Source organism: Durio zibethinus, chromosome 22 (genome assembly GCF_047325235.1).
Source record: "Durio zibethinus cultivar Kanyao isolate XHJ-2024 chromosome 22, ASM4732523v1, whole genome shotgun sequence".
Classification (NCBI taxonomy): Eukaryota; Viridiplantae; Streptophyta; class Magnoliopsida; order Malvales; family Malvaceae; genus Durio; species Durio zibethinus.
In genome coordinates, this window is record NC_143183.1 from 1,908,706 (window position 1) to 1,932,957 (window position 24,252).

The 24,252-nt window shown below is 29.3% G+C and overlaps 2 non-coding genes across 2 annotated transcripts; both read right to left on the minus strand.

Annotated features, from left to right (window-relative positions):
- Positions 1 to 12,146: 12,146 nt before the first annotated feature.
- On the minus strand, positions 12,147 to 12,342 carry LOC149512441 (U2 spliceosomal RNA). The gene has a single exon (XR_016332208.1). It is a non-coding gene; the product is annotated as a U2 spliceosomal RNA (small nuclear RNA).
- A 7,976-nt stretch (positions 12,343 to 20,318) lies between these two features.
- LOC149512442 (U2 spliceosomal RNA) lies at positions 20,319 to 20,515 on the minus strand. Its single transcript, XR_016332213.1, has one exon. It is a non-coding gene; the product is annotated as a U2 spliceosomal RNA (small nuclear RNA).
- Positions 20,516 to 24,252: the final 3,737 nt, after the last annotated feature.

Consider the following 24,252-nt stretch of genomic DNA (forward strand, 5'->3'; position numbering starts at 1 on the left):
GAAAAAAAATATTTTTTGAGGAAAAGTTGAAAGTATCAATTTTTCTCGAAATTAAAATTTTCAAAAAAAATATTTTTTGGGAAAAGTTAAAAGTATCAATTTTCCTTAAAAATAATTTTTCAAAAAAAGGTTTTTTTTGGGGAAAAGTTGAAAGTATCAATTTTTCTTAAAAATAAATTTTCAAAAAAAGGTTTTTTTTTAGAAAAAGTTGAAAGTATCAATTTTCCTTGAAATTGAAGTTTCTAAAAAATATTGTGGGGAGAAGTTGAAAGTATCAATTTTCCTTAAAAATAAATTTTCAAAAAAAGGTTTTTTTTTTGAGGAAAAGTTAAAAGTATCAATTTTTCTTGAAATTAAAGTTTCTAAAAAATATTGTGGGGAGAAGTTGAAAATATCAATTTTTCCTGCACAAAAGCAATCATTTTTTTTTCTTTTTCTTTTTTATTTTCTTGATTTTTTTGTTAAATAATCCAACGATGGAGCATCTGCAAGTGAAACAGTAGTTTCTTGCATACTCTTGAGATGAGGGAATTTTTTCAATTTTTTGCTAAAAGTATTAGAGTCAATTGAGAATAATTTTCAATAATTAATTACTTGATAAATTTTTAAGGCTTATTGGATAACACAAAATTAAGTTGATACCATCTTTCGATGGGCGTTGTGAGGGTGCTATAACCTTCCTCACACGTAATCGAACTTTCGAATCCTGTTTTGGTTAGTAGACTAGAACCTATTCTTTTAGGGACCCTTAAACTTAGGTGTTCCTTAAAAGGATAGATTCTTTAAGTGGCCAATCGCACATAGATAAAAAAGATTGGTAGTGACTCCTTTAAGTCAATGTCTAACAATAGATCCCCGGATCTAAACGTTATGACAATTACAATCCTAATCGACCAACCTCAATACACATATACTCAATCTTTTTGTTTATTTTTTATTTTTTGGCAAGCACATATACTTATAATTTAATATTTTTTGAAGAAATTTTTTTTTGAAAAAAAATTACAAGTGTACAATTCCATGACCATTAAAAAAGAAAAAGGAGAAGGAAGGATCCCTCAAATTTAAACAAAGATGCATGGTGCTTACAACAGGTAGAAGTATAATAAAATTTCAATTACTCAAACACAAATTTAGGGAATTGGGGAAATTTGAAAGGGCCAAAACCAGGGCCACACTTTTTCTAACCAGCTGTGACCAACCAAAATGAATATTGCCAATTTGCCATGCATTATCGTCATCATATCCTATTCCAGGCTCCAGCTTCAGGTTTTTCAATAGCTTTGGCTAGTTTCATCATTTATTATGTGATAATTATTCCACCTTTATTTGAATTTTCTAACAACTAATGCATACAACTGTTTGCAACATTTTTTAAAAAAGTTTAAATTATGGTAAGAAACTAAACCAGGGTTGTTCTTAACACTCATTTATGGGAGAGCTATTCAGTGGTTCTCTGGCAAATCTTGAAAAAATTTTTTTTATAGGAGGGCATAACCCAAAGGGAAAGGGAAAAAAATCTTGGCTCGAAGTAAGATTTGGTGTCTTCTTAGAGTTACTTGCTCACAACATCAAGAGGTCTTGAACGACAAATTTTGAACTTTGATTTTAAGATAAAGTTAACTAAAATAGTAATTTAACTAATAAAAAAGAAATATGAGCAAAATGTGTTGTATACAAGAGTTACAGCTAGCAATGGGTTACCATTAATAATATTTGAATCATACCATTTTTTTAAATTAAGGTGATGAACTTATCAATTGAATCAATTCGTCTGATTTACTTTAATTAAGAAAATTAAAATTTTAATTTAATTTTTATTAAATTTATATATTTTTGATTTAACACTTATGACAATATTATTGATTTTAATATATAATTGATGGATATAGTTAAGAAATGACAATGTGATTTTAAGTTTTATTAAATTATAATACATATAATCAACACCAATTTAAATATACATGCATATATATATATATATATCTATATACATATAAATAGATAGATAAATAGATATACACCAAAGATTTTTAAAATTTTTGGAAAGGGTAAGGCCCCTCAAGCTCCCATTATGAACTGCTTCTAGAGCATTTACATATAATATAACCCATAATTTCTCATAAAAAATTTTAACATTTGAGAGAATTCGAGAGTTGCATACTTTTAATTATACCTTAGCAATACAATATAAGTCAAATTCAAACCTAAGCATGTGGTTTAATATAGTGTAATTATCCACTTATACATCTTATATATATTCATTAAATATTTATTGTATTATGTATAAATACGTTAACTAAAGAATATAAATTTGATTTTTTCCAATGCAACTACAAAAAAAAAATCAATTTATTTTACATTTTTCTCAATTTTTTCACTTTTTTTTTTGTTCCAGCCACATAAGAGTATCCAAAATCTAATAAAACTTAAAATCCATTTGTAGTTAGGATGAATAATCCTTCAAAATTAAGGAAACTTAGAGCCCCCTCTTCTCTTGTATCATAAATTTCTCATAGGCTTCAATTTTTTTTCTCATACAACTACAAAAAATAAATCAAGTTATTTTATCACAAAACTCTTTTCTTGACATATTTTTTCTCATTTTGTCACTTTTTTTTGTTCTAGTTACATAAGAGTGTCCAAAATATTGTAATACTTAAATCCGATGAATAATCCTTCAAAGTTAAGGAAACTTAAAACCGCTTCTTCTCTTGTGTTATAAATTTCTCCCAGGCTTTGCCTTTCAAAAATTGCAATTACAAAAAATTGTAACCTTCCATTCTTCTTTTTATTGCATTCTTTGTTTCAAGTTTTAATATGTCTGATTAATTAGATCAAGTTTTAGTCCCTTGTTGGAATTTGAGTTTAGAGGGATATGAGGGTTTTCTATGCATACCATTATCCAGCATATTTCTTAATAATGAAAGGGATGATGATGATCAGTTCTCTGATGATGCTTACATGGAAGATGTGGTAGTATTCGATACTAATGACGATATTATGGGGTTTCTTGAGTTTTTGAATATGGATTTTAAAGTTTTTGAATATGAATTTTAAATAATTATATAACTTATTCAAAATTTATATCCAAAAATTTTTTAAAAATAATTTTTAAGTTTAAAAAAACCAATTGAAAAAATATATCTTACACAAATTTTTAAACTTTCAAATATAAAAATTCAAAATTTTTTTTACAAATTTAAAATTTTGAAAATAAAAAATATTAAAAATTAATTAATTAATTTTATTTAAAAATAAGTTTTCAAAAAAAAGTGTGAAAGGGTGGATGGGAATAGAATTCCTCTTATAAATTAGATTCTTTTTAACTGAATTTGAAAATTCTAATTATGAACTTTTTATCTTTTTGTTGACATTTGGGGTCAATTTCTCTCAAATTCAAACTTCTCTTATAAAGCCATCACTTTCGAACTAGTAATAATCCTTATTTTGGATCATATATGGTGACTTTAAGTAAAGGAGGACCTTCTTGCCTTATATTTTCAAAAGATTATGGGAAATAGTACAATCTATGACATGAGTATTGGGAGTTGTATTAACTCTTTTTTTATTATATTACTAATCATCTCTTCTCAATTAAGTGTTGAATCACATTTTTGTTATAAGATATGATTATAATGGTTGACATTATAACATGCTGGATGTTGATTTAAGAAAAAAAATTTTGATTTTTAATAATAAAATTTTAATATAAATTATGTCAAATATTTAATTAAATTAATAGATGTATAATTTTTTAAAAATTGAATTTTATTTTTTTCAAAGTTAAATAATTTTTTTTTATATTTTAATCAATTATTTATAATCAATAGTTCGAATTCTAACTCGACTTGTATATAATCAAATTAATAGAGGGTGACAGTAATAAAGATGGAAAATTGGAAGCGAAGGAAGTCATTTGCAGATATGATTTCTTTTGGGGAAAGATTGTATTAGACAATCTGCAGCATTTTTCATAATTGGCAGTGCATCTTTTCACTACAACCAATACCAATAAATAAAGAGTTATTAGGCTGTGAAATAGTTGGTAGAGTATTATTGGCAGACACCATGGCTAGAGATGGTAACGGGTCGGGTTGGGGCGAGTTTTTGCTCGCCCCGAACCCGACTCGATTTTAAACATATAAAATTCGAATTCGATTCGATTTGATAATTTTTTATTATTTTTTATATTTAAATTCGATTCGACTTAACATTATATAAAATCATATCCGATCTGACTTGACCAAAAATTAATAAAATATTATTTTTAATATAAATATAAAATTAAATATATAAAAAAATATAAAAATAATTATAAAATTAAATAAATAATTAAAAAATCATTTATATATATATATATTAGGTCGGATTAGGTAGGGTCAGGTTTGCTTAAAACTCGACCTCGATTTTTTCTTCATGTCATTCGACCTGACCCGATATTCAATTTAAAAAAAAAAAAACTAACCCTAAAAAATTTAATCGGATTGAAACCCATCGATTACGAATTTTTTTTGCCTTCTCTAGCCATAGCACTTATGAAGATCAGTTTGCAAGCTGTGATTTATTAAAAGTACAACACAAATTTAAGAGCCAGAGATTTAGCTCAATCCGGCGATCCCTTTATCTTTTTTAATACGTAAAATTTAATGAGTAAAGAAATTCACATTTCCATCCTAATTGGAATTTTCTCTCACCGGGAGAAAAAAAAGAAAAGAAGAGGCAATTTATCATGCTTGCAATTTTCTTGTTATAGAAAATAGATACTCCCATGCGGTGAATATTATTAGTCGTGTCTAAAGAAAATTAGACAAAATAAAAATATAAATGTAAAATAATAAAAATTTTCTTATAATTTGATGATTCAATAATTAAGAATGTAAAAAAAAAATTTATTAAATATTTGTTACGAAACATTAGCATTTTTTTAACATTTGAAAACATTTGATTAGGTGATAATTAGCAAATTTTAATTTTAATTTTTTTTTTTATAAAAAGGACTGAATATTCATACCAAAGTTGATCCAAAAGATTTTTAAAGAGAATAAAGAGGAAAAGCACCAGGAAAAAGGGCTTTACAAGATTTGATTCTTTTATTTAGAGGAAAAAATGTTTATTTACTTATCTTTTAATTCTCTTTTTGTCACTAAAAAGAACGTGAAAGGTAAGCCTTTATGCCATAAATTCAGAATGTCGTGACTGAAAAAAGGCAAATGAGCACTAAACAAGCTAAGTAGTGGTGGAGCTGTGGATTTTTCTTTTACCTTCGGTTTGAATTTTGATCCAATAGTAGGTCCTAGTTTGCTTACGAAATTATTATTTTATATATTGATTTTAAAATATTTTATTAATTGAATGAGAATATCATCATGTACTTATTATACTATTATATAAATTTATTAAAAATGTTAATATATTTTTAATTAAATTTTAATCATTAAAATTAAAATTTAATACTCTATCAGCATATAAAACTATAATAATTAAAATTAAAACACTACAGCTCTGATACCATTTGTTGGGGATCACCACAGCTCTGATACCATTTGTTGGAGAACACCACAGCTCTGATACCATTTGTTGGACTAAAAGCCTCCAATCCAATCACACCAGCAGAAGCGAAATCAAACAATAAATCAAACACATAAGAGACAACAATTTAACGTGGTTCGATCCAACTGACCTACATCCACGGATGAGAAACAAGATCCACTAGTTGTAGAGAATTACAAACATACATCAAATCATCAATCTCACTCAACAATCAATACTCATAAGACACTCTCAATCTCCTCTAGTCCTATGGAGTATTCTCAACCCAAACAAACACAAACCCAAACCCTTGTGCACCCTTTCAATATAACCAAACACATACCCATATGCTCCCATACACCATACCTATGTGGACCCTCTCAATCTCCTCTAGTCCACTCACAAACAAACATACACACCCATAAGACGTAGAGCCTCAATACTCCTATGGGGTGTCTACCCCACAAAATTCTACAACTCTCTTACATCTTTTTCTCATACCAAACCCTGTAGAGACTTCACATATTTATAACCATACAAACTTGCCCATTAAGAATCCCTCTCCTCTTAGAATTCTTCTCTTGTAAGTCAAACTTACCTATTAAGAATTCTTTTCCTTTTAGAATTCTTCTCTTGTAAGTTAAACTTACCTATTAAGAATCCTCTTTCTCTTAGAATTCTTCTTTTGCAAGTCTTCTTGTCCATCAAGCAATATCTGACAAATCTCAAACAAATCTCTTATGGAATTTGAGTCAATATTCCCAACAATCTCCACCTTGACTCAAATTCCATCAATCATCTGCCTTCATGCTAGACATGCTTGGCTCCACCTGCAATGGAAGTCTTACAATCATCTTCTCTTCTCTTGTGTCTTCACGCTTCATACAAACCAATCCTCAATCTTCAAAACTTAAACTCGAACTCTTCTCTTGAATCGAGCTCCTCTAAGCTTACTTCTTCCTATGTCTCAAACCATGGCTCTTCCCATATCTCGAACCGTCAACTCTTCCCACGTTTCGAACTTTCAGCTCTGATACCACTTGTTGGGGAACACTACAGCTCTGATACCATTTGTTGGGCTAAAAGCCTCCAATCCAATCACACCAGGGGAAGCAAAATCAAACAATAAATCAAACACACAAGAGACAACAATTTAACGTGGTTCGGTCCAACTGACCTACATCCACGGATGAGAAACAAGATGTAAGAGAGTTGTAGGGTTTTGTGGGATAGACACCCCATAGGAGTATGGGTGTGTATGTTTGTTTGTGAGTGGACTAGAAGAGACTGAGAGGGTCCACATAGGTATGATGTGTGGGAACATATGGGTATGTGTTTGGTTGCGTTGAAATGATGCACAAGGGTTTGGGTTTGTATTTGTTTGGGTTGAGAATACTCCATAGGACTAGAGGAGATTGAGAGTGTCTTATGAGTATTGATTGTTGAGTGATATATAATAATTTTCCTTTTTTTTTTTAAATTTAATCATGGGTGTTTTCAAATTGCATTTAGATTTAACGCACATTTTTTATATTGATTTAGTGTATTTAATATTTTACTTTTGAAATACTCTTTATAATAATTTAATACACTTTTTTTTTTTTTTTTTGCAAAGGAGGGGGATGAGGGATGATGGGTAGAACCTACGCTTTACATGACTTTCAACTGGCCTCTTAATTAATAAGCTAAGAGGGGAAAGTCAATTTAATGCACATTTTTTCATATTGATTTAGTGAATATCTTCGTGTACTTATTATATTATTATATAAATTTATTAAAAATTTTAATTTTTTAATTAAAATTTAATCATTAAAATTAAAATCTAACACTTTATCAACATATAAAACTATACTAATTAAAATTTGATCATCAATATATTATATATAATAATTTTCTTTTTTTTTTAAATATAATCATAGGTGTTTGCAAATTTCGTTTGGATTCAATACATATTTTTTTCATATTGATTTAGTGTGTTTAATATTTTACTTTTCGATTGATCATTTATTGGATCAATTCATATATCATTAGAGTTGTCACTTAAAAATTACGAGATTGAGAGAATTTAGCAACATAATTAACTATGTAATAGAATAGGGGGATTTAAGGGTACAGTAGAAACTTAAAATAAAAAATTTTACTTTTGAAATACTTTCTACAATGAGTAAACCAGATTGAAAAAAAAAAAAAAAACTTTTCTCCTTATCAATTGGGACTAATAATTTATGAGCATAAAATAATTTTTTTCATTAGTAATTTTTTTCTTTTTTTTTTATTTTCTCTTCTAGGGTAGTACCATTATTATTTATTAAAGGAGTATGTTTTTTCTTATGGGATTCCTTTTATTAGAAAGAAGATGTTTCTTCTTTCTTTTGACTTAAGTTTCCCAAAAGAATTGTTGAATGTTAGGTGTATCAAACATATGCTAGTAAAAATATGGAATTTGTTATATATCCTATTGCAAGTTAAAAAAGAAAATATTCTATAATTTTATGTGATAATTTAAATTTAGGTCAAGAATCTTTTTAATCTAAAGTTCATATATCACATATAATATTGTTTTTTTAATGTAAAAAGATCTACTATTAAGTCTTAATTTTCTCCAAGGGAAAGATAATTGTCTTCCATCTTAAACATTTTAACCTAATCATTATAAGATTCAAACTCAAAAATTTCAAATTGGAATTTCAAATTCTACCCATTTGGGTGTTCTTTAACTAGTTATTTTAATTAAATTTCACCTTAAATTCTTCAATTTTAACTACTACACTCTATGCACCATAGAGAATAATTTTGTTTTAAAAAATTCTTCAATTTCTACTTTTACCACCCTTTTTTGCTTTTATAAGTAAAAAGATAAAAGTTACATTTACATAAAATCAAATATTAATTTTGAAAAATAAAAAAAAATTCACTCTATAGATAACAAAATAGAAGAATTTACTTTCATATATGAAATAATTGTATTTGAATTACATTTTTACTGCTCAATCATTTTGCATACACCAAATAATACAAAATTGGTGGGCTCCTTTTTGCTTATTTTGACTAGCAGTTTTCTCAAATTAAAGCATGCCTTTCATTGATTTTTTTTTTTCATTGTTCAATATGAAAAGGGAGAGCAAGAAAAAACAAGTGTTTATTATATTCAAGAAATTCCTCATATATATATATATATATGTATTTATAAATGTTACTGAGAATTATGTGGGAAGTTCGGAAATTGTCTCCGCTTATATCTTGTCTCATCTGCAAACTGGACAGACACAACATATGTCATTGTTCTTTGCGGAAATCTTTAAGGTTTCATTGATGGATACTTTCATTATTTTCCTAAAAAATCAATAAAATACAAAATAATAAATAATAAAAAATCAATAAAAAAGCTTAAGTTATTTAAAAGTTTATGATTACCAATTTTACGTGTAAAAAAGAATTCCTTATACTGCATACATATTTTTATTTTGAATTATAATTAATTATAATATAATAATTATAAGTAAAATGTTCATTTTTTTATTTTATTAATTCTATTATTCATAATTTTATTGAAAATATATTGAAGATTAAAGAGAGAGGCAAGTATATCTCAATTAAAGAAATTACATAAACAAATAAAAATACAATCCTAATCGATCAACCTCATTACACATATATTCATAATCTAAGAACCCTCAATTTAATATTTTTGAAAAATTACAAGGGTACAATTCCGTGACCATTAAAAAATAAAAAGGAGAAGAAGGGTCCCTCGAATTCAAACAAAGATGCGTTTGTCTTGTGATTCCCAGATTGTCTCTTTTTATAGTGCTTACAACAGGTAGAAGTATAATAATATTTCAATCATTCAAACACAAATTTGGGGAATTGGCTCAATTTGAAAGGGCCAAAACCAGGGCCACACTTTCTCTAACCAGCTGTGACCAACCATCCTGAGTATTTGTCAATTTGCCATGCATTATCATCATCATATTCTATTCCAGGTTCCAGCTTCAGGTTTTTCAATAGCTTTGGCCAGTTTCATCATTCATTATGTGACAATTATTCCACCCTGATTTGTATTTTTTGACAACTAATGCCCAAAACTGTTTGCAAAATTTTTTTAAAAAGTTTAGATTTTGGTAAGAAACTAAGCCAAGGTTGATCTTAGCACTCATTTATGGCAAATCTTGAATTCTATTTTTGTTTACAAGAGAGCATAACCTTTAGGGGAAAAGGGGAATTGCTGAATTGAAACCAAAATTTGATATCCTCCTAGAGCCTAATTGCCTACCAGGCCAAGAGACGAAGAAAGGCAAAACTTGAAATTTGATTTTGAGAAGAAATTAACTAAAATAGCAATTTGACTAATAAAATAGAGAAATATGAGCAAGATGTGTTGTATCTAAGGAGTCAAAGCCAAAAACGGGTCACTATTAATGATATTTGAATTTGCTTTTATATCAAGGTGACGAATTTATTGATTGAATTAATTCGTTGTCGATGATTTAGTTTCATTGATAAAATTAAAAATTTAATTTGATTTTTGTTAAATTTATATAATTTTGATTTAACACTTATGACAATACTATTGATTTTAAGATATGATTGATGGATATAGTAAATAAATAAATAACAATGTGATTTTAAGTTTTATTAAATTAGAATTCATATAATTAGGTTATTAGACCAAAAAATAAATAAAGCTAAAAATTTTAGTTAAAGGCCAATTTAAATATATATATATATATATATATAAATAATAGATACATATACACCAAGGATTTTTAAAATTTTTGGGAAGGCTAAGGCCCCTCAAGCTCCTATCATAAACTGCCTATAGAGCATTTACATGTAATCCACAAGTACTCCTAAGAAATTTTAACATTTGAGAGAAATTGGAGAGTTGAATACTTTTCATTTTGCTTTATTTAGAAATACAATAAGTCAAATTCAAACCTAAGCATGTGGCTTAATGTAGTGTAATTATCCATTTGTACATGTTATATATATTTATTGTATTACATATAAATACATAAAATAATAAATATAAATTTGATTTTTTTTTCACATGCAACTACAAAAAAAAAATATAAATTTATTTTATCACATAACTCTTTCTTTGACCTAATTTTTCAAAATTTTTCACTTATTTTTTTTTGTTCCAGCCACATAAGAGTATCCAAAATCTAGTAATATAAATCCATTCACAGCTAGGATGAATAATCCTTCAAATTTAAGGAAACTTAGAGCCGCCTCTTGTGTTATAAATTTCTCATAGGCTTTGCCTTTCAAAAATTGCAATAACAAAAAATTGCAACCTTCCATTCTTCCTTTTATTGCATTCTTTTGTTTTAAGTTTGAATACCCCTGATGAATTAGATCAAGTTTTAGTCCCTTGTTGGAATTTGAGTTTAAAGGGACAGGAGGCTTTTCTATGCATACCATTACCCAGCATGTTTCCAAATAATGAAAGGGATGATGATGATTAGTTCTTTGATGATGCTTACATGGAAGATGTGGTCATATTCGATACTGATGATGATATTATAGAGTTTCCTGAGGGGGCTCTTGTTGATAACGATCCTCCAAAGATGATTAGACCTACTAGTAAATCAGCCATTTGAGGGTCGGAAAAGGTGAAGATCGATGAAAGATCATTAGTGTTGTGTTTGGTGTGCTTTGAAGATGTTTCAATCGGGACTGAAGTAAAACGTCTGCCCTATTCCCTTGTTTATCATACATGTTGCATTGTTAAATGGCTTGAAGAGAGGAATACATGTCCATTGTGCCGCCGTGAAATGCTTTTTGTGGATTTTGATCTAAATGTCCTATTGCCTGCTATTGATTCTATGTGAATTCTAAGAACATGATTGTTACTAATTGATTTCATGTCGTTTATAGTATGTATTTATTATGGTTATGTTTTATTTTCTTTTTGTTTCTTTTGAACAATTTGTTTGTAATCTTAAAGGTACCCAAACTAAAATGAAATTGTCCATTTAGTACCCAACCCAAGCCCTTATGATACATGATTATTAAAAGATATACCAAACTTTTGGGTCTGACTATGATGTTTTTCTCTTTCTTATAATCTGTTATTTCTATACATGACCATGCTCTCTGCAACTATTGATATAAATTCTTGTTGATTAATTTGTTTTGTTATGCACGGTTTTTGAATAATCTTACAAGTGTTACAGTTATGCTATACCTTTGAGACCAAGATTGGTCCTAAAGAACATTGTTCAGTCAACCAATGTTTGATCAAATCAAGTGGACACTTTACAGAAACCAGTCACATACAGAATGTTGAGTTATTATTTATGAGAACAAACATGAGAAGCTAGTGTTTCAACAAAATGAATTGATATGAAACTAGATCCAACTTTTAATCATCTAAGACTTTGTAATACTAATACATCTATTACACTTTTTGCAGAATCAAACTTTGTCCATGTTGGGTGTTTACAACATTCTTTTTCAGTTCGATGTTCTGTTCTTCTGTCTCTTTGTCTAGTAGCTTAAAATAGTTCAGAAACATCCTCTGTTTTTAATACCGTATGGTCTTCAAAAACTTTTACAGAATTTCTCGTTCAACAGAGCAAAGACAAAATCTTTACCAACTCAGATTGATGGGGTGCGTCAGGCCCGTGCAGTAGTTCAACGCATGGGCAACACTAAAAGACCCCAGTAGCAAGCTACTATTATGAGCCCTCCCCCTTTAAAAATTAATTTAATATCATGTGAGTCAATGACCCACGTATCAGATATTAAACTGATAAGAACAGATACTACACTTGATCTTAGCCAAAAGGCCGAGAAAGGTATGCTTGATAATGGTTCTCAACTTCTCTTTTATAACTTGCCTCGCCCAAACCCTTTTCAACTGTTCATGATGTGGGATAGAGAACTCAGCCAAGTGCAGGTGAAAGCTGATTGCTAGTACTTTGCAAACTCTCCAATAGTTACCTGCATATCAGAGCAAAATCTGGAAACAAGAACACTTGTAACAATTACCATTTCCTTGGGAGATTATTTATTAATAATTTGTGTGTTCAAAATGGTATTTGGCATCTGCTTTGAGAAGGCAGTAACGTAATCTATAGGTAAAACTTCAATGTCTGGTTTTATGCTGTGTTTAGCTGCGATATCAGTCATCTATTGAGTCTCCTTCATCCTTTCAATCATGCTTCCTCCGACTTCCTCATACAATTCTTTTTAATTTCTCAGTCTTAATACCAAATTATGTCCGGTACTGAAAATATACTATAATAAAAAACATTACGAATTTAAGATATCTATGCAGACCTTGCATTATTGTTACATAACATATTAACAATAAATTTTTTATTATATATTTATTGTATAATGTATAAATACATAAAATAAGAAATATAAATATAAATTTGATTTTTTTCACATGCAACTAAAAAAAAAATCAATTTATTTTATCACATAACCTATTTTTTTCTTTTTTTTTTTGGTTCCAGCGACATAAGAGTATCCGAAATCTAGTAATACCTAAAATCTATTCTCAGCTAGGATGAATAATCCTTCAAAATTAAGAAAACTTATAGCAGCCTCTTCTTTTATGTTATAATTTTCTCGCTTTGCCTTTCAGAAATTGCAATTACAAAAAACTGCATCCTTCAATTCTTTTTTTTTTTTTTTCTTTGTTTAAGTCTGAATATGTCTAATGAATTAGAGCAAGCTTTAGTTCCTTGTTGGAATTTGAGTTTAGACGGACATGAGGTTTTTTTGTGCATACCATTAGCCAACATGTTTCCTGATAATGAAGGAGATGATGATCAGTTCTCTGATGATGCTTACAGGAAAGATGTGGTCGTACTCAATACTGATGATGATATTACGGAGTTTCTTGAGAATGCTCTTGTTGATGAAGATCCTTCAAAGATGATCTGGCCTGCTAGTAAATCTGCCATTGAAGGGTTGGAGAAGGTAAAGATTGATGAAAGATCATTAGTGTCATGCTCGGTGTGCTTTGAAGATATTTCAATCAGGACTGAAGCCAAACGCTTGCCCTGCTCCCATGTTTATCACATAGGTTGTATTGTTAAATGACTTAAAGAGAGGAATACATGTCCATTGTGCTGCTATGAAATGCTTGTTGTGGATTTTGATCTAAATGTCCCATTGCCTGCCATTAATTTTGATGTGGATTCTAAGAGAATGACTGCTGCTAATTGATTTCAATGTCATTTATAGTATGTATTTGTTAGGGTTATATTTTACTTTATTTTGTTTCTTTTGAAGTTGAACAATTTGTTTGTAATCTTAAGAATACCCAAACTATAATGAAACTGTGCATTTGGTATCCATACCTTAAAACCTAATCACTGAAGTCCTTATGTTACATGATTATTAAAAAATATAACAAACTTTTGGTTCTGATTCTGATGTTTTTCTATTTCTTATAATCTGTTATTTCTATACATGGCCAAGCTGTCTACAAGTATTGATGTAAATTCTTGTAGATTAATTTGTTTTGTTATGCAGGATTTTTGAATAATCTTACAAAAGCATGCAGCAGTTTATACTTTCTGACAAAGCTTTTGAGACCAAGATTTTCCCTAAAGAACATCGTTCAGTTAATGTTCAATCAAACCTGTTGAACACTAGCTTCTCAGATTTGATCTAGTTTATCAATGCAGTAGCAAGCATTCAAGGGTTACTCTGAAGTAGGCCTTCAGACTCAAAATATTACTGCTAATATATGACATGATACAATCGATTATCTACAGAATGGACATTGACGAGCTTTAAAGGTGAAAAACAATGTTGTTTCAAGACTGTTTCCGACACCGGTTGTACCTGACTGCGCAGCCGCACTCGTTTTAACATTATGGTCTTGGAGACTGGGTGGTTATGTTAATTTCAACATGATTTTTTACCTTCCATTATGATAAAGTTTTCTCAAATTAAAGCCTGCCTTTCATTGTTTAATATGAAAAGGGATATCAAGAAAATGCAAGTGTTTATTATATTCAAGAAATTTCTCATATATATATATATATACATATATATATTGCTATAATAACATATTATTAGTATATGTTACTAAGAATTCTGTGGAAAGTTAGGAAATTGTTTCCGCTAATATCTTGTCTCATCTACACACTGGACAGACACAACATATGTCGTTCTTTGCTGAAATCTTTATGGTTTCATTGATGGATACTTTCATTATTATTATTTTTTTATAAAAACCATTAAAATACCAAATAATAAATAATAAAAATATCAATAAAAAACCTTAAGTTGTTTAAAAATTTATCATTACTAATTTCACTTGTAAAAAGAATTCCTTATATATATTTTTTCGAAAGGCAAATATAATTATTGAATAATGGAACCGAAAGTACAAAACAGGAGTAACTAAAAGGGAAACTCCATAGAGCAAATGACAACAATTTAATGGCAACAATTACAGCCAAGCTACCATGTCTTGTGATCGAGAGACCCCTGCTTTGGCTAGTCCATCAGCAATAGAGTTAGCAACCCGAGGGATGTGACTGAATGAGACTCCTTTAAGATTACTTTTAAGCATGTCGATGTGATTCGCAATGTGCTTCATTCGCCAAGGACCCCGGAACTGCCACTAGCTCAGAGAACTGCATTAGTAGAGTCACTCTCCACAACCAAATAGTGAGAATTAGCCCATTCTGAAAAAGCGAAAAAACAAAGACCTTCTTTGATAGCCATGAATTCAGCAAAGTTGGAGTCCTCATTACCGATGAATTTAAAAAAAAGAAAAAAAAAAAACCTGCTTTAAAAGAGCCATGGTCGTCTCTGAAGACTCCACCTACAGCAGCCGGCCCAGGTTTAACATAAGCGGACCTATCGGTATTAATCTTCATAAAGCCAGGATTGGGACATGTCCGACTGACTGCAATGTTCGCTCTGGAAGTAATGGGAGGGAAGCGGGATATGTTTTGGGGGTTAAGAAGAAAGTCGTTGACAGAAGCAGCTAGTGAGGGCCATTTAACTTTGCTCAATTTTGCGAGTCGCACTTTTGTTATACCAAATTGCTGTATAAAGTCAGGTGCTTTACCTTGGAAGATGGTCTCGTTTCGATGAAGCCAAATAGACCAAAGGATCGCCTAGAAAAGCATTCCCCAGATTCTGTTGTTTTGATTAGTATGGAGAAGATTTTACCAAGACATAAAGAAAGAGGATGCATCTCCTGGGATGGCCCAAGAGACTCCCCATACTTTACCATATGCCATCCAAACTTTCCACGGGAATTGGCATGTAAACATTAGGTGATTAACAGATTCAGCTTCAGTTTTGCAGAATGGACAAAAAGCTGAGTTGGATACAATAAGTCCTCTCTTTAGAAGCTCTGTTTTGACTTTTGACTGCCACCTTGCCGTTGATAATCTGCCAGCAAAAAACGTCAACCTTGGGGGGAGCAATTCCAGACCAAACCGCTTTTCATATGTTGTTTGAGTGGAGTGTGTTATTGTAGAAATAGTAGCAGAAGGTTTTCGATGAGAGGGCTTATATTGTATACATAGGCAATAAAATTCAATACCAAACACTTACTGTATGGAGAACAAGGGATTTGGTAAGAGATTTATACACATATTTTAAACAAATATTTAGGTGTTCAAACCGACACAGTTAGGTGCAAATTATGCATATAATACATTTTTTAAGCATTTTTTTTAGGTATTCGAGGTTAAAATGGATTGAATCCTACTCACTATTAATCAATTATAACAAAAAATTATGTAGATATTCATTCCTTATAAGTTTGAATTCTACATAATATTGTAATGAATCATAAGTAATTTTGAATTATAATTAATTATAATACAATAATTTTCAGTGATATATTTATTTTTTTAAAATTTTATTAGTATTATTATTCATTGTTATATTAAAATCAACTTATCGATGGTCAAAGTTTGATTAACATAATTAAGTCCTTAAATAACCTAGATGAAGCACATCTAAGTAAGTATGTCACCTGCTTTAAGAAGATAGCTTGCCCTTCACTAAAAAAGAACTCACCCAAAGCCACATCAGTAACTTGTTAATACAATTGTTTTAAAACTGATCAACTGGTATCTAATTTACTTGAAATCATTAAATATAATTTATATCTGTCTTAGATCATTAAATGCAATTCTTATACACTCACATGAACCTTCTTCGAATTTCATGCGGACATTCTATTAACTGTCAACCATCCCAGTTAGGCTATCACCATTGACTTCACACAAGAGGTAAATAAAAAATCAAATACTCAAGGTAATATACAAAACCTAACACTCTCTAAACTTTTTCCATTGAAGCTTTCCACACACACTTTACCATTTCGTCTTCCTTATTTTCTTACCTTACCTTAGACATCATACTAACTTGAGCGTTCAGAGCAACAATTCCGACACCCCCTAACCATATTTTATAAATACAGGTCACGGCTATCTTTTTCTGCGGTCTTACTTTCCTCTTGCCAGTTAAGACATCAAAAAACACCATTAATATTATTTAAAATATATTGAAGATTAAAAAGTGATGCAAGTATATCTCAATTAATGAAATATTACATAAACAAATAGAAATTACAATCCTAATCGACCAACCTCAATACACGTATAATCATAATCTAGGAATCTCAATTTAATATTTTTGAAGAAAGTTTTTCTTTCCAAAAGAAAAAAAATGAAAGTGTACAATTCCATGACCATTAAAAAAGAAAAAGAAGGAAGGGTCCCTCAAATTCAAACAAAGATGTGTCTGTCTTATGATTTCCCAGATTGTCTCTTTTTATAGTGCTTACAACAGGTCGAAGTATAATAAAATTTCAATTATTCAAACAGAAATTTGGGGAATTAGCGAATTTTGAGAGGGTCAAAACCAGGGCCACACTTTCTCCAACCAGCTGTGACCAACCAAGATAAGTATTTGCCATTTTGCCATGCATTATCATCATCATATTCTATTCCAGGTTCCAGCTTCAGGTTTTGCAATAGCTTTGGCCAGTTTCATCATTCATCATGTGACAATTATTCCACCTTGATTTGTATTTTCTGACAACTAATGCACAAAACTGTTCGCAAAATTTTTTTAAAATGTTTAAATTATGGTAAGAAACTAAACCAGGGTTGATCCTAGCACTCATTTATGAGAAAGATATTCGGTGGTTTAGTGAAAAATTATTATTTTTTTTTTACGGGAGGGCATAACCCTCAGGAGAAAGAAAAAATCTTGATTCCAAACCAAAATTTGGGGTTCTTTTAGAATCTATTTGGCCATCGAGTCAAGAAAAGGAGAACGACAAATCTTGAAATTTGATTTTGAGAGGAAGTTAATTAAAAATGTAATTTGGCTAAGAAAAAAGAAAAATATAAGCAAGATATGTTGTATCTAACATGAGTTGTACATTCAACGTTAAAACCAACAGCGGGTCACCATTAATAATATTTGAATCTGACATTCTTTTATATCAAGAAGACAGAACTTACCATGGAGGCAATCCATTGTTGATGGTTTAATTTTATTGAGAAAATTAAAAATTAAATTTGCTTTTTATTAAACTTATATAATTGTGATTTAATACCTGTGATAATATTATTAATTTTAAGAATTTATAAATTATGATTGATGGATATAGTAAATAAATAAATAACAATGTTATTTAAGTTTTATAAAATTATAATTCATATAATTAGGTATTAGACCAAAAAATAAATAAAGTTAAAAATTTTTAGTTTAAGGCCAATTTAAATATACATATATACATACATACATATATATATATATATATATATATATATATATCTAGAGATACATATGCGCCAAGGATTTTTAAAATTTTTGGGAAGGCTAAGGCCCCTCAAGCTCCCATTATGAACTACCTCTAGAGCATTTACATATAATCCAATTTCTCCTAAGACATTTTAACATTTGAGAGAATTGGAGAGTTGAATACTTTTCATTTTGCTTTATTTAGAAATACAATAAGTCAAATTCAGACCTAAGCATGTGGCTTAATATAGTGTAATTATCCACTTGTACATGTTTATATATATTTATTGTATTATGTATAAATACATAAATAAAGAATATAAATATAAATTTGATTTTTTTCACATGCAACTACAAAAAAAAAAAAAAAAGTTATCACATAACTCTTTCTTTGACCTATTTTTTCTCATTTTTTTTCCAGCCACAAAAGAGTGTCCAAGTAATACTTAAATCCATTCACAACTAGGATGAATAATCCTTCAAATTTAAGGAAACTTAAGAGCCGTTTCCTCTTGTATTATAAATTTCTCATAGGTTTTGCCCTTGAGAAATTTCAATTACAAAAAATTGCAACCTTCCATTCTTCTTTTTATTGCATTCTTTGTTTCAAGTTTAAATATGTTTAAATATGTTTGATGAATTAGATCAAGTTTTAGTCCCTTGTTGGAATTTGAGTTTAGAGGGACAGGATGATTTTCTATCCATACCATTATCCAACATATTTCCTAATAATGAAAGGGTTGATGATGATCAATTCTTTGATGATGCTTACATGAAAGATGTAATCGTATTTGATACTGATGATGATATTATGGAGTTTCTTGAGGATGCTCTTCTTGACGAAGATCCACCAAATATGATCAGTCCTGCTAGTAAATTGGCCATTGAAGGGTCGAAGAACTTAAAGATCGATGAAAGATCATTGGTCGTGTGTTCGGTGTACTTTGAAGATGTTTCAATCGGGACTGAAGCCAAACGCCTGCTCTGCACCCATGTTTATCGCACAGGTTGCATTTTTAAATGGCATAAAGAGAGGAATACATGTCCATTGTGCCGCTATAAAATGCCTATTTTGGATTTTGATCTAAATGTCCCATTGCTTGTCATTGATTCTGATGTAGATTCTAAGAACATGATAGCTACTAATTGATTTTATTATCATTTATAATATGTATTTGTTAGGGTATGTTTTATTTTCTTTTTGTTTCTTTTGAACAATTTGTTTGTAATCTTAAGGGTACAGAAATCATAATGAAATTGTCATTTGGAACCCAAACCCTAAATGCTAATCACTCAAGTCCTTATGTCACATGATTATTAAAAAATATACTGAACTTTTCTTTCTAATTCTGATGCTTTTGTATTTCTTATAATATGTTATTTCTATACATGACCATGCTCTCTACAACTATTGATATAAATTATTGTTGATTAGTGTGTTTTGTTTTGCGGCAACTATTGATATAAATTATTGTTGATTAGTGTGTTTTGTTTTGCGGGGTTTTCCTATTTCTTATCAATACCTTTGGGACCAAGATTGGTCCTAAAGAATATTGTTTAGTGAATCAATGTTTGATCAAATCAAGTGGACACTTTACAGAAACCAGGCACATACAGAACGTTGAGTTAGTATTCACGAGAGCAAACAAGAGAAGCTAAAGTTTCCAACAAAATGAATTGATACACTGACTCAAATGAAACTAAATCCAACTTAAAAAAAGGCAGCAAAACTTTTAATCATCTAAGACTGCAATACTCATACGTCTATTGCGCAGAATCAAACTTTACGTCCATATTGGGAGTTTTCAACATTCTGTTTCAGTTCTATGTTCTGTTGTATTTTTGGTCTCTTGTCTCTTTGTCTAGTAGCTCTGAATATTTTGTAGCATGCCTTCTGATTTAAATATAGAAAGCACCAAATAATTTGAGAAGAATCCTCTATTTTTCATACTGCTTTGATCTTACATACTTAACAAAAATCTTCTTATTTAACAAAGAGAAGCAAGAATCTATTTCAACCAAAATTGGTGGGGTGCGCCTGACCCGTGTACAACGTTGGGGCGACACTCGAAGACTGACCGTGTAGTAGTGCAAGCTACTGTGATGGGCCTTCCCCTCAAAAAATTAATTTAATATCATGCAGGTCAATGACCCACGTATCAAATATTAAACTAATAATAACATATATGATACTTGATCTTAGCCAAAAGGTTGAGAAAGATATGTTTTGCGAATGTTCTCATAACTTGCCTCGCCAAAACCCTATTCAACTATTCATGTTTGGGATAAGGAACTCAGCCAGTGCAGTAACATGTATCTTTCCATGACCAGTGAAAGCTAATTGCTAGTTATAACTGAGCAAAATCTGGCAACAAAAACACTCTAACCATTTCCTTGGGAGATTATTTATTAATAATTTATGTGTTCGAAATGGTATTTGACATCTGTTTTGAGAAGGCTAGGTTCATATAATCTATAGGTATAACTTCAATGACTTGTTTTATGCTGGGTTTAGCTGCAAAATCGATCATCTATTGAGTCTCCTTCATCCTTTCAATCATGCTTATCTTCCTTCCTGCCGTTAAGGGTATAATTCTTGTTAATTTCTGTCTTGATACCAAATTATGTCCAATACTAAAAATCTATCCTCTATATATTAAAAGTATCCCTAAAAATTTAAGAAGTTGACAGCTGTCCTGACTTGTAGGTTTCGTGGGCTTTGAGATATAAGGAGTGGGTTTATATTTAACTATCATTTTTTTTTTTTTTTTGTGTGGTGAGCTTTAGAATTTGTGGTATCTTAATTATTGTTTATTGAGTAGGATTTATTTTGAGTTTTGTTTGAGAGGGTTGAGGGCTCAGCATTATCGGTACTAGCATTTAAATTCATAGTCACTTCTAATGATGTTGTATGAAACCTTCTTTAAAGAGCGGCAAAGTGAAGCCAATTATTGATCCCAAAGGCATTTTTTTTTTCTCTCAAATTGTCTAAAGACTTTTTTATGTTGAAATTGAAAGAGTTACAGGAAAAGTGCTCATATACCAATCCCATGAGACAAAAAAATCCATGTAAAGTACCTAATATAATCCATTCATAGTATTTGATATTCAATTATGAATTTTAACTTTGGTTATCTTAAGATATGAAGTAACAAATTTTTTTAATAAATTAAATAATTCCCTCTATACTTTTAAAAATATGTGTTGAGTGTGTAGAGAATTTATAGTTAGTTCTATTTAATGTTTATTGTTATTTACCAAACATAAATAATGAAATTTAAAAAGTTTAAATCCTATCATATTATTCGTAAAATAAATCTCTTTTGAATTTCAAAATATAATATTTAAATTGGTGTACAAAACTATATACACTAATTTACATGATTTCCTCCTACATTACTGGTGTAAATGTTTCTTAAACTTATATTGACTTTTAAATAAGCCAGAGCAATTGATCAGTTTGGTTAAGTCAATTATAAAAACTTAAAAATTGATTAAATGGATTTCATCTGTTCAGGAAACCAAATTGACTAATTAATAGTGTGAAAATAAAAATTAATCAAACTTACTTAAATCAATTGGTTTCATCAATTTTGTTGGTCCTTTAATTTCCAGTTAGTTTCATCAAAGGTTATTTGTTGTAATTAATCACTGTATTATCTTTTTGAATTTAACTATTGCCATCCTATGATTTTGAACTAATCCATGTGTGGATAATTAAGTTGGTCAAATTATGCAAAAGGTATTTGTACTTTAGTTAAATAGTGAAATTAGTCCCTCTATCTTAATGTGTTCAAGTTGGATCCATATACTTCATTTAATTATCGAATTTAATCAAATTATTAATGGTTCAAATTTTTTTCGTTAAACTTTATGATGTGGTATTTTGACTTTTTTAATGTGATATTTTTGCTTGCATGACGATTGATTTTGTTGACGTCTAAAATCTATGTGATCAAATATGATAATATGGCAAAAGTTTTTGATATGACATCATTTTTTTCATGCTAACTTTTCTAAAATTGAATAGCTTATTCCTATACTTTGGTTAAATAGTAGAATTAGTCTTTCTACCTTTATGTATGTTCAAATTTGATCCTTATACCTAAATTAATTATCGAATTTAAGATTTGATCTAAAATAAGTAAAATAAAACTAAAATAAAAGACAAAAAAACTTTTCAATACAAATAGATCAAGTCATAAACAGAGTCATTGCATAGGTCAACACAAGAGTTGCACCTGACTCGTATTCTAAAATAGCGTCGTTTCAACCTATTATAAAAATAAAAAAAATTTAATCTTCCTTTTTCTCCTATCTCATCCTCATTTTCCTCTTACTTTTCTTTATGAGTTTTATTCAATGAACTTCTATTTTAATAGGATTTCTAGAAACCAATAATTGAAAAGCTCAACAATCATAAAAAATTTATCCAAAAAAATAAAAAATTGTCCATACCCAAAAATTGATTATCAACACCACCATTTTGTATTATCATCTAAAGCAAAACTGAGCATAATATCCTAAAAGTTCTAAACCTCAAACCCTTAAAAAAAATTTCTCAATAAAAAATTATTTCTAATTGTTTTTGCTAGTTGTCTTTGTTTTTGTTGTATTATCTTGTAGAATGCTGTTAAATTCTCAAAATTTTTTCAAATCAACTTCTCTAAAAAATATTTTCATATTTTGCTTAATTTTTAATATTTTGCTTAATTTTTAATATATTTTTTTTACTTTAACTTCTTGACTTTCACTAACTAAACAATAAAAATAAATAAATAACATATTTTTAGATTTTTAAATTTGAGCTTAACATTTAATTTCACAATTAAACCAATTGATCTAAAAATGATTTTAGAACCTAATGTCGAGATGATATTTGAAACCCATTTAATATTGAAAAAAAGTTTTCAAAAAAAAAAGTCTATAATTGCTTTTATTGTTGACTATGTATCTAAGTTTATTGATTGCGATTTTTTGTATCTAATTTTTACGTTTTTTTCATTTTAAAAGGTTTTTTTTTATATATTTCAAAAATATTATAAATATAAATTAACAAAAAATGAAAAAAATAAAATAACTAAAGAATAAAGAAAATATATAATTTAGTTTATGTTAGGCTTATAATTTAATTTGAGATTAGCTCAATTTGTCAAATTAAGTTCAATTAATAATTCAAATACCAAATTTTTTTTTATCTAAATATGAAAAAAAAATCATGGTTGAATTAATAATTTATGTTTTTATATGGTATTTTAGGTCAAATCTTAAATTCAATAATTAATTGATATCTAAAGATCAAATTTAAGTGCACATTAAGATAGAAGGATTAAAAGTTGATGTGAAAAAATGATGATAAGTCAAAAAATTTTACCACATCATCGTTTTTTATCATGTGGACTTTACACGTCAATAAATATAACGGTCACGTAAGCAAAAATGTTACGTCAAAAAAGTTAAAATGTTACGTTGTCAATTTTAACAGAAAAAGTTTGAACGGTTAACAAATTGACTAAATTTGACAATTACATGAATAGAAATCCAATTTGAATAAATTAAGATAGAGAGATTAATTTTACTATTTAACTAAAGTATAGTATCTGTTATATAATTTGACCTAATTAAGTTCATCACACAATAAGCACTTTCCTCCCCACTCATCTCTGTCTATTGCCTTAAATTCATGTAAGATATAAAAAACAAATTCTAGGAGCAAACAAGAGAGGCTAGTGTTAGTGTCACGGGTCGAGACTCAAGCTCCGAACCTGCGCGGCTCCGGGACCCGGGTATTCACCCTTCCGATGTCCCAGATCAGCCTTCCTGCCACGGTTCACACCCTTGTGAGGTATTGTCCGCTCTGGCCCCCCTGACCTCACGGTTTTGTCCTACAAAAGGCGCCTCACAAGGCGGAGATGGTGTGAACCCTTTTATATCCTAGGGACCCTCCTATTATGTTCGATG